Source organism: Cherax quadricarinatus, chromosome 1, assembly GCF_038502225.1.
Source record: "Cherax quadricarinatus isolate ZL_2023a chromosome 1, ASM3850222v1, whole genome shotgun sequence".
NCBI classification, from domain to species: domain Eukaryota; kingdom Metazoa; phylum Arthropoda; class Malacostraca; order Decapoda; family Parastacidae; genus Cherax; species Cherax quadricarinatus.
The window spans coordinates 632,068-645,709 of NC_091292.1; positions in this window are offsets into that span (position 1 = coordinate 632,068).

Here is a 13,642-nt window from a genome sequence, read left to right on the forward strand (position 1 = left end):
ATATATGACTTCGAATCATTATAAATCTCTTTTCTTTCACGTTAGTAGTTTATGGACAATTTGTATGAATATGATGGAATAAAACCTTCAGTTTACACTGTAAAACTCTGTTAGTTTTTGAGAAATGTGATATGCTAGGTAAAATCTGTTTTAGCACCTGTGTTACGTACAGTACCTAATTTTTCTATCACGTACGGAAGGTTCAGCATCAGATTCAGTAACATACCTAAACAAGCCTAATAACTTGACCTGACGTAGGCCTACACACAGCACTTAGGCCGGAGACGAGAGAGAGAGAGAGAGAGAGAGAGAGAGAGAGAGAGAGAGAGAGAGAGAGAGAGAGAGAGAGAGAGAGAGAGAGAGAGAGAGAGAGAGAGAGAGAGAGAGAGAGAGAGAGTCAAATTTCAAAACCATCATGAGAGAGACGAACCAAACATTACCAGTACAGTTATGGTAGCCTGGGGTTTCCCAACACACACAGGCGGGGCCAGGAGCTATGAATCGATTCCTGCAACCACAATCATGTGAGTACACACACACACACACACACACACACACACACACACACACACACACACAAACAGAAGTGTCACTGTGACACATGTGCAACATCTGGGTATCTTTATTGTAGACGTTTCGCCATCCAGTGGCTTTATCAATACAAATTCCAGGACATAACTTGAAGACAGTAGAACTATGTACAGAAGATGAGGTAATCAGTCCCTCAACCTAGCAGTAGGTGCGAAGAGCACCGTAGTCGTGGAGATTCTGCACGACTATGGTGCTCTTCGCACCAACTCCAAGGTTGAGGGACTGATTACCTCATCTTCTGTACATAGTTCTACTGTCTTCAAGTTATGTCCAAGAATTTGTATTGATAAAGCCACTGGATGGCGAAACGTCTACAATAAAGATACCCAGATGTTGCACAAGTGTCTTAATTTCATCTTGTCGGCATTATATACCATTCTTGCACAGAAGTGTCACTGTTTGCAGATGATGTGAAGTTCATGAGAAGAATTAAATCAGACGCGGACCAGACAGGTCTACAAAAAGACCTGGACAGGCTGGATGTGTGGTCCAGCAACTGGCTCCTAGAATTTAACCCCGCCAAATGCAAAGTCATGAAGATCGGAGAAGGGCAAAGAAGACAGCAGACAGAATATAGGCTAGGAGGCCAAAGACTACAAACCTCACTCAAGGAGAAAGACCTAGGAGTGAGTATAATACCGAGAACATCGCCAGACGCACACATTAATCAGATAAGTGCTGCGGCATATGAGCGCCTGGCAAACCTGAGAATAGCGTTCCGGTACCTCAGTAAGGAATCGTTCAAGACTTTATACACTGTGTACCTCAAGCCCATACTGGAGTACGCAGCACCAGTTTGGAACCCACACCTGGTCAAACGCGTCAAGAAATTAGAGAAAGTGCAAAGGTTTGCAACAAAGCTGGTCCCAGAGCTAAGGGGAATGTCCTATGAAGAAAGGTTAAGGGAAATCGGTCTGACGACACTGGAGGACAGGAGGGTCAGGGGAGACATGATAACTACATATAAAATACTGCGTGGAATAAGCAAAGTGGACAGAGACAGAATGCTCCAGAGATGGGACACAGAAACAAGGGGTCACAACTGGAAGCTGAAGACTCATGTGAGTCAAAGGGATGTTAGGAAGTATTTCTTCAGCCACATAGTTGTTAGGAAGTGGAATAGTCTGGCAAGCGATGTAGTGGAGGCAGGAACCACACATAGTTTTAAGACGAGGTATGATAAAGCTCATGGAGCAGGGAGAGGGAGGACCCAGTAGCGGTCAGCGAAGAGGCGGTGGCAGGAGCTGAGTCTCGACCCCTGCAACCACAATTAGGTGAGTACACACAGAACTGGGGCATGCTTCCAGGAAAGCAACCTTAATAACCCTGCTCGACAGCTATCACTATAATACTGCCCTGAAATCTCTCCATCTCTGCAATTATACTCCGGACGAAACATCACGAACCGAGAAAATGTGTCTCAGAGTCTATAATTCCCCTTATTATAGATAAGGACCTGAGCGTAATTCTGTCATTACGTGACTGATAATATAACGTGCACGTGATTAGAATAGGTCCCCCATGATGACTGATGTGATGTCAATGGGTCCCCCATGATGACTGATGTGATGTCAATAGGTCCCCCATGATGACTGATGTGATGTCAATAGGTCCCCCATGATGACTGATGTGATGTCAATAGGTCCCCCATGATGACTGATGTGATGTCAATGGGTCCTCAGGATGACTCAGGTGTTACGAAGATGTGAGTTAGAAGTCACCATAATGATTTATGTGACGTGACTCAGGAGTCCTCATGATGACTCAGGTGACATGAACATGTCATATTAATAAAGAGGTGAGATAATAAATAGTGAATGTTACCTTAATAACCACACTCACTACATTACTATAATTATATTAATAGGAGAGCGCTAAACCCGTAAGCGTTAACAGCTCATGCGTAATGGTAATTCATGGAAAAATAGCTCTAATTCCTTGGATCAAGAGCCTTTTACCAGGATCTTTGAAAATAAATGGTATAAAATACCGACACAATGGAAACATAAACACATATGCAGTTTAATGTGATCCTTTATTGACAACGTTTCGCCCACACAGTGGGCTTTTTCAAGTCACCAACAGATCTACCTGGGGTGGAAGGTACTCGCGTACCTTCCACCCCAGGTAGATGTTGGTGACTTGAAAAAGCCCACTGTGTGGGCGAAACGTTGTCAATAAAGGATCACATTAAACTGCATATGTGTTTATGTTTCCACCAGGATCTTTGCGTTATTTTAGGAACGCAAATGGAGAGATGTATGGTCGTCCTCCAGAGTGGCTGAACGACCTCAACCTAACGACCCTAGAGGAGGGAAGAACCAGGGAAGACACTATAACGACCCTAGAGGGTAGAAGAACCAGGGAAGACACTATAACGACCCTAGAGAGCAGAAGAACCAGGGAAGACACTATAACGACCCTAGAGGGTAGAAGAACCAGGGAAGACACTATAACGACCCTAGAGAGCAGAAGAACCAGGGAAGACACTATAACGACCCTAGAGGGTAGAAGAACCAGGGAAGACACTATAACGACCCTAGAGAGCAGAAGAACCAGGGAAGACACTATAACGACCCTAGAGGGTAGAAGAACCAGGGAAGACACTATAACGACCCTAGAGAGCAGAAGAACCAGGGAAGACACTATAACGACCCTAGAGGGTAGAAGAACCAGGGAAGACACTATAACGACCCTAGAAGGCAGAAGAACCAAGGAAGACACTATAACGACCCTAGAGGGCAGAAGAACCAGGGAAAACACTATAACGACCCTAGAGGGCAGAAGAACCAGGGAAGACACTATAACGACCCTAGAGGGTAGAAGAACCAGGGAAGACACTATAACGACCCTAGAGAGCAGAAGAACCAGGGAAGACACTATAACGACCCTAGAGAGCAGAAGAACCAGGGAAAACACTATAACGACATAAGCTGCAAAAGAGGCGAGAAACAGGAACTCGTGACACCGCTGGAAGTCGCAAATGAACCATAGATTTAGGAAGTATTTCTACCGTCTCAGAGTAGTCGGGAAGCGAAATGATCTTGGTGAACAGGTGGTGGAGGTAGGCTCCATACATAGTTTTAAGAACAGGTACGACAGAATCCAGGAGGCTAAGAGGAAGTGAATCTGAAGAGTGGCAAGTTCAAAGGCAGGGCCAGGAGCTGAGAATCAACCCCTGCAAAAACTAATACGTGAGTACACACACACACAAATGCTACAAAATAATTGAGTTCGTGTCTAAAATACCACCATCGTTCCCTTTGGCATTTATAAACTTATGAGCAATGGGGGCAGGGCAGCGTATCTGGGGGCAGGGCAGCGTACCTGGGGGCAGGGCAGCGTACCTGGGGGCAGGGCAGCGTACCTGGAGGCAGGGCAGCGTACCTGGAGGCAGGGCAGCGTACCTGGGGGCAGGGCAGCGTACCTGGAGGCAGGGCAGCGTACCTGGAGGCAGGGCAGCGTACCTGGAGGCAGGGCAGCGTACCTGGGGGCAGGGCAGCGTACCTGGGGGCAGGGCAGCGTACCTGGAGGCAGGGCAGCGTACCTGGAGGCAGGGCAGCGTACCTGGAGGCAGGGCAGCGTACCTGGGGGCAGGGCAGCGTACCTGGAGGCAGGGCAGCGTACAAGGTAGCACAATTATATACCCACATTATTGTAGCATGATACACATCTGTAATGTCAGTGTATAATTGTGATCAGTTGTTCAAGACGCAGTTGACCCGCTAGTTACCTTGACAGTTTCTTGACACAGCTGGATCAAGGTTGTCAAGATTGTTATCATCAAATATTTACTGATGTTTCGGTTACTTCTTTATCCATCATCCGAGTCTAAAACTGAATAAAATATTAAAATAACTCTCTGAATTAAGCACTCAAACTAAAATATTAAAACCTGTGTAATAGTGATTAACAGAATAAAAATAAAAAATAAAAAATACCTGGAATAATTACCGAAAAACTTATTTAAATTATAATAATTCTGTATAAGTAACTTATTAGAAGAGTTAAACAATAATACCAGAAAACTCCAGTTAATAATACCAGTAAGAAAATAATAATTAACCAGGTTAAATTAATAATAAACACTACTTATATTAAATTAACTAATAAATATTAAAATAAAAACGTCAAAGATTTAAGAACCCAATTAAATGTCTATTAAAAAAATCTATATACGAAATGCCATGTAATTATTTTAACATTACAAGATAATTATATCGTTAATTATAAGAACAAAATTAAATATATTAACTTAGAAAATAACTATGTTACAATAACAATGTTACATTAACAATGTTACATTAACAATGTTACAATAACAATGTTACATTAACAATGTTACATTAACAATGTTACATTAACAATGTTACATTAACAATGTTACATTAACAATGTTACATTAACAGTGTTACATTAACAATGTTACAATAACAATGTTACATTAACAATGTTACATTAACAATGTTACATTAACAATGTTACATTAACAGTGTTACATTAACAATGTTACAATAACAATGTTACATTAACAATGTTACATTAACAATGTTACATTAACAATGTTACATTAACAATGTTACATTAACAATGTTACATTAACAATGTTACATTAACAATGTTACATTAACAATGTTACATTAACAATGTTACAATAACAATGTTACAATAACAATGTTACATTAACAATGTTACATTAACAATGTTACATTAACAATGTTACATTAACAATGTTACAATAACAATGTTACAATAACAATGTTACAATGTTACAATAACAATGTTACAATGTTACAATAACAATGTTACAATGTTACAATAACAATGTTACAATAACAATGTTACAATGTTACAATAACAATGTTACAATAACAATGTTACAATGTTACAATAACAATGTTACAATAACAATGTTACAATAACAATGTTACAATAACAATGTTACAATAACAATGTTACAATGTTACAATAACAATGTTACAATAACAATGTTACAATAACAATGTTACAATAACAATGTTACAATAACAATGTTACAATAACAATGTTACAATAACAATGTTACAATAACAATGTTACAATAACAATGTTACAATAACAATGTTACAATAACAATGTTACAATGTTACAATAACAATGTTACAATAACAATGTTACAATAACAATGTTACAATAACAATGTTACAATGTTACAATAACAATGTTACAATAACAATGTTACAATAACAATGTTACAATGTTACAATAACAATGTTACAATAACAATGTTACAATAACAATGTTACAATAACAATGTTACAATAACAATGTTACAATAACAATGTTACAATAACAATGTTACAATAACAATGTTACAATAACAATGTTACAATAACAATGTTACAATAACAATGTTACAATAACAATGTTACAATAACAATGTTACAATGTTACAATAACAATGTTACAATAACAATGTTACAATGTTACAATAACAATGTTACAATAACAATGTTACAATGTTACAATAACAATGTTACAATAACAATGTTACAATAACAATGTTACATTAACAATGTTACAATAACAATGTTACAATGTTACAATAACAATGTTACAATAACAATGTTACAATAACAATGTTACAATGTTACAATAACAATGTTACAATAACAATGTTACAATGTTACAATAACAATGTTACAATAACAATGTTACAATAACAATGTTACAATGTTACAATAACAATGTTACAATAACAATGTTACAATAACAATGTTACAATGTTACAATAACAATGTTACAATGTTACAATAACAATGTTACAATAACAATGTTACAATGTTACAATAACAATGTTACAATAACAATGTTACAATAACAATGTTACAATAACAATGTTACAATGTTACAATAACAATGTTACAATGTTACAATAACAATGTTACAATAACAATGTTACAATGTTACAATAACAATGTTACAATGTTACAATAACAATGTTACAATAACAATGTTACAATAACAATGTTACAATAACAATGTTACAATAACAATGTTACAATGTTACAATAACAATGTTACAATAACAATGTTACAATAACAATGTTACAATGTTACAATAACAATGTTACAATGTTACAATAACAATGTTACAATAACAATGTTACAATGTTACAATAACAATGTTACAATGTTACAATAACAATGTTACAATGTTACATTAACAATGTTACAATAACAATGTTACAATAACAATGTTACAATAACAATGTTACAATGACAATGTTACAATGTTACAATGACAATGTTACAATAACAATGTTACAATAACAATGTTACAATGACAATGTTACAATGTTACAATGACAATGTTACAATGACAATGTTACAATGACAATGTTACAATGTTACAATGACAATGTTACAATGTTACAATGACAATGTTACAATGACAATGTTACAATGACAATGTTACAATGTTACAATGACAATGTTACAATGTTACAATGACAATGTTACAATGACAATGTTACAATGACAATGTTACAATGTTACAATGACAATGTTACAATGTTACAATAACAATGTTACAATAACAATGTTACAATAACAATGTTACAATAACAATGTTACAATAACAATGTTACAATAACAATGTTACAATAACAATGTTACATTAACAATGTTACATTAAGAATGTTACAATAACAATGTTACATTAACAACGTTACATTAACAATGCTACATTAACAATGTAACATTAACAACGTTACATTAACAATGTTACATTAACAATGTTACAATAACAATGTTACATTAACAGTGTTACAATAACAATGTTACATTAACAATGTTACAATAACAATGTTACATTAACAATGTTACATTAACAATGTTACATTAACAATGTAACATTAACAACGTTACATTAACAATGCTACATTAACAATGTTACATTAACAATGTTACATTAACAATGTTACATTAACAATGTTACATTAACAATGTTACATTAACAATGTAACATTAACAACGTTACATTAACAATGCTACATTAACAATGTTACATTAACAATGTTACAATAACAAGTGGAACTTAACATAACCAGAGGTGATAAACATTAACATAAAATACTTCTATAGTGATCTATATAATATAATGCTATTATTTTTAAGTGTTGGTTCATTAAAAATAACAATTAAATGGGTATAATTCGGACTATAATTTTTAAAGGGTGGATTGGTAAGCCAGCGGAAGGCCTCGGTCAGATGAGCAAAAGCTCCAGCTGTGGGTCATGACGTGTGAGAGAACTCATCCAGGACGTGTGAGAGAACTCATCCAGGACGTGTGAGAAAACTCATCCAGGACGTGTGAGAGAACTCATCCAGGACGTGTGAGAGAACTGATCCAGGACGTGTGAGAGAACTCATCCAGGACGTGTGAGAGAACTCATCCAGGACGTGTGAGAGAACTCATCCAGGACGTGTGAGAAAACTCATCCAGGACGTGTGAGAGAACTCATCCAGGACGTGTGAGAGAACTGATCCAGGACGTGTGAGAGAACTCATCCAGGACGTGTGAGAGAACTCATCCAGGACGTGTGAGAGATCTCATCCAGGACGTGTGAGAGAACTCATCCAGGACGTGTGAGAGATCTCATCCAGGACGTGTGAGAGAACTCATCCAGGACGTGTGAGAGAACTCATCCACGACGTGTGAGAGAACTCATCCAGGACGTGTGAGAGAACTCATCCAGGACGTGTGAGATAACTCATCCAGGACGTGTGAGAGATCTCATCCAGGACGTGTGAGAGAACTCATCCAGGACGTGTGAGAGAACTCATCCACGACGTGTGAGAGAACTCATCCAGGACGTGTGAGAGAACTCATCCAGGACGTGTGAGATAACTCATCCAGGACGTGTGAGAGATCTCATCCAGGACGTGTGAGAGAACTCATCCAGGACGTGTGAGAGAACTCATCCACGACGTGTGAGATAACTCATCCAGGACGTGTGAGAGAACTCATCCAGGACGTGTGAGAGAAGTCATCCAGGACGTGTGAGAGAACTCATCCAGGACGTGTGAGAGAACTCATCCAGGACGTGTGAGAGAACTCATCCAGGATGTGTGAGAGAAGTCATCCAGGACGTGTGAGAGAACTCATCCAGGACGTGTGAGAGAACTCATCCAGGACGTGTGAGAGAAGTCATCCAGGACGTGTGAGAAAACTCATCCAGGACGTGTGAGAAAGCACATCCATGACGTGTGAGAGAACTCATCCAGGACGTGTGAGAGAACTCATCCAGGACGTGTGAGAGAACTCATCCAGGACGTGTGAGAGAACTCATCCAGGACGTGTGAGAGAACTCATCCAGGACGTGTGAGAGAACTCATCCAGGACGTGTGAGAGAACTCATCCAGGACGTGTGAGAGAACTCATCCAGGACGTGTGAGAGAAGTCATCCAGGAAGTGTGAGAGAACTCATCCAGGACGTGTGAGATTACTCATCCAGGACGTGTGAGATCCAGGACGTGTGAGAGAAGTCATCCAGGACGTGTGAGAGAACACATCCATGACGTGAGAGAACTCATCCAGGACGTGTGAGAGAACTCATCCACGACATGTGAGATAACTCATCCAGGACGTGTGAGAGAACACATCCATGACGTGTGAGAGAACTCATCCAGGACGTGTGAGAGAACTCATCCAGGACGTGTGAGAGAACTCATCCAGGACGTGTGAGAAAACTCATCCAGGACGTGTGAGAGAACACATCCATGACGTGTGAGAGAACTCATCCAGGACGTGTGAGAGAACTCATCCACGACGTGTGAGAGAACTCATCCAGGACGAGTGAGAGATCACATCCATGACGTGTGAGAGAACTCATCCAGGACGTGTGAGAGAACTCATCCAGGACGTGTGAGAGAACTCATCCAGGACGTGTGAGAAAACTCATCCAAGACGTGTGAGAGAACACATCCATGACGTGTGAGAGAACTCATCCAGGACGTGTGAGAGAACTCATCCACGACGTGTGAGATAACTCATCCAGGACGTGTGAGAGAACTCATCCAGGACGTGTGAGATAACTCATCCAGGACGTGTGAGAGAACTCATCCAGGACGTGTGAGAGAACTCATCCAGGACGTGTGAGAGAACTCATCCAGGACGTGTGAGAGAACTCATCCATGACGTGTGAGAGAACTCATCCAGGACGTGTGAGAGAACACATCCATGACGTGTGAGAGAACTCATCCAGGACGTGTGAGAGAACTCATCCAGGATGTGTGAGAGAACTCATCCAGGACGTGTGAGAGATCTCATCCAGGACGTGTGAGAGAACTCATCCAGGACGTGTGAGAGAACTCATCCACGACGTGTGAGAGAATTCATCCAGGACGTGTGAGAGAATTCATCCAGGACGTGTGAGATAACTCATCCAGGACGTGTGAGAGATCTCATCCAGGACGTGTGAGAGAACTCATCCAGGACGTGTGAGAGAACTCATCCACGACGTGTGAGAGAACTCATCCAGGACGTGTGAGAGAACTCATCCAGGACGTGTGAGATAACTCATCCAGGACGTGTGAGAGATCTCATCCAGGACGTGTGAGAGAACTCATCCAGGACGTGTGAGAGAACTCATCCACGACGTGTGAGATAACTCATCCAGGACGTGTGAGAGAACTCATCCAGGACGTGTGAGAGAACTCATCCAAGATGTGTGAGAGAACTCATCCAGGACGTGTGAGAGAACTCATCCAGGACGTGTGAGAGAACTCATCCAGGACGTGTGAGAGAAGTCATCCAGGACGTGTGAGAGAACTCATCCAGGACGTGTGAGAGAACTCATCCAGGACGTGTGAGAGAAGTCATCCAGGACGTGTGAGAAAACTCATCCAGGACGTGTGAGAAAGCACATCCATGACGTGTGAGAGAACTCATCCAGGACGTGTGAGAGAACTCATCCAGGACGTGTGAGAGAACTCATCCAGGACGTGTGAGAGAACTCATCCAGGACGTGTGAGAGAACTCATCCAGGACGTGTGAGAGAACTCATCCAGGACGTGTGAGAGAACTCATCCAGGACGTGTGAGAGAACTCATCCAGGACGTGTGACAGAAGTCATCCAGGACGTGTGAGAGAACTCATCCAGGACGTGTGAGAGAACTCATCCAGGACGTGTGAGAGAAGTCATCCAGGACGTGTGAGAGAACACATCCATGACGTGAGAGAACTCATCCAGGACGTGTGAGAGAACTCATCCACGACATGTGAGATAACTCATCCAGGACGTGTGAGAGAACACATCCATGACGTGTGAGAGAACTCATCCAGGACGTGTGAGATAACTCATCCAGGACGTGTGAGAAAACTCATCCAGGACGTGTGAGAGAACACATCCATGACGTGTGAGAGAACTCATCCAGGACGTGTGAGAGAACTCATCCACGACGTGTGAGAGAACTCATCCAGGACGAGTGAGAGATCACATCCATGACGTGTGAGAGAACTCATCCAGGACGTGTGAGAGAACTCATCCAGGACGTGTGAGAGAACTCATCCAGGACGTGTGAGAAAACTCATCCAGGACGTGTGAGAGAACACATCCATGACGTGTGAGAGAACTCATCCAGGACGTGTGAGAGAACTCATCCACGACGTGTGAGATAACTCATCCAGGACGTGTGAGAGAACACATCCATGACGTGTGAGAGAACTCATCCAGGACGTGTGAGAGAACTCATCCAGGACGTGTGAGAGAACTCATCCAGGACGTGTGAGAGAACTCATCCAGGACGTGTGAGAGAACACATCCATGACGTGTGAGAGAACTCATCCAAGACGTGTGAGAGAACTCATCCAGGACGTGTGAGAGAACTCATCCAGGACGTGTGAGAGAACACATCCATGACGTGTGAGAGAACTCATCCAGGACGTGTGAGAGAACTCATCCAGGACGTGTAAGATAACTCATCCAGGACGTGTCAGAGACCTCATCCAGGACGTGTGAAAGAACTCATCCAGGACGTGTGAGATAACTCATCCAGGACGTGTGAGAGGCCTCATCCAGGACGTGTGAGATAACTCATCCAGGACGTGTGAGAGAACTCATCCAGGACGTGTGAGAGAACTCATCCAGGACGTGTGAGAGAACTCATCCACGACGTGTGAGAGAACTCATCCAGGACGTGTGAGAGAACTCATCCAGGACGTGTGAGATAACTCATCCAGGACGTGTGAGAGATCTCATCCAGGACGTGTGAGAGAACTCATCCACGACGTGTGAGATAACTCATCCAGGACGTGTGAGAGAACTCATCCAGGACGTGTGAGAGAACTCATCCAAGATGTGTGAGAGAACTCATCCAGGACGTGTGAGAGAACTCATCCAGGACGTGTGAGAGAACTCATCCAGGACGTGTGAGAGAAGTCATCCAGGACGTGTGAGAGATCTCATCCAGGACGTGTGAGAGATCTCATCCAGGACGTGTGAGAGAACACATCCAGGACGTGTGAGAGAACTCATCCAGGACGTGTGAGAGAACACATCCAGGACGTGTGAGAGAACTCATCCAGGACGTGTGAGAGATCTCATCCAGGACGTGTGAGAGAACTCATCCAGGACGTGTGAGAGATCTCATCCAGGACGTGTGAGAGAACTCATCCAGGACGTGTGAGAGAACACATCCAGGACGTGTGAGAGAACTCATCCAGGACGTGTGAGAGAACACATCCAGGACGTGTGAGAGAACTCATCCAGGACGTGTGAGAGAACACATCCAGGACATGTGAGAGATCTCATCCAGGACGTGTGAGAGAAGTCATCCAGGATGTGTGAGAGAACACATCCAGGACGTGTGAGAGAACACATCCAGGACGTGTGAGAGAACACATCCAGGACATGTGAGAGAACACATCCAGGACGTGTGAGAGAACACATCCAGGACATATGAGAGAGCTCATCCAGTCTAGGGGTGATCACAAGTGGATGATCTGGTTGACCAACACAGTTTTAAAATTAGATATAATCGGGCCCATGAGACCAAAAATAACTCGTGATTGTTTGTGAATAATTCCGAAGGTAATCCATGACGGAGATTCAACCCCCTGCAACCACAACTAAGAGAGTACATGTAATGATTGTAGGTAATTGTTGGACACACACTCAACTCTCTTCCATCTGGACATCATACTGCAACTCAATATCATAATAATGTTTATAATCTGCTATAGAATATACAGTTGTCACTATTATTAATTTTGAGTTACATCCGTTCACTCCTCACGGAAGTTAGGAATTTTGTGGATATTTAATTGTAATGAAATGTTAAGTTAGTTAATGTGTTTTAAAGACAATCAACTAGACGATGGTCATTAAGGCCGCAGATAACTTGCATCTCCAGACAACAACAATCTAACACCTAAATCTGAGACATGTTTCATGCTGTATATATCCTGCGTGAATATTATACTAACAACTTGTATATTTATTAGAGATGAGATTATCATAGACACACTAGGTATCTCTCATCTCTCTCTCTCTCTCTCTCTCTCTCTCTCTCCATATATATATATATATATATATATATATATATATATATATATATATATATATATATATATATATATATATATATATATATATATATATATATATATATATATATATATATATATATACATATAATATATTGTAGAGCCCTCAGGCTAAGAGTGTACTGGGACTAGAGTTTCAAAATTTCCGAAATTTTAACTGTCACTTTGTTTAAGTTAATGCATCTCACACCAGGTCACTGATGTTTTAAACATGGATATAAATGCTCTGCAAATGGTTTCAAAATAACTCATCGCTAGTCATGGTTATATCTGTGGTGAATGTGCTAGTAGGTTCGTACTTCTGTGTTTTTTGTCAGGACCGGATTAATTGTTGTGGCCTCAGGGCAAGCACTATGTGAGGGCCTCAGGGCAAGCACTATGTGAGGGCCTCAGGACAAGCACTATGTGAGGGCCTCAGGGCAAGCACTATGTGAGGGCCTCAGGGCAAGCACTATGTGAGGG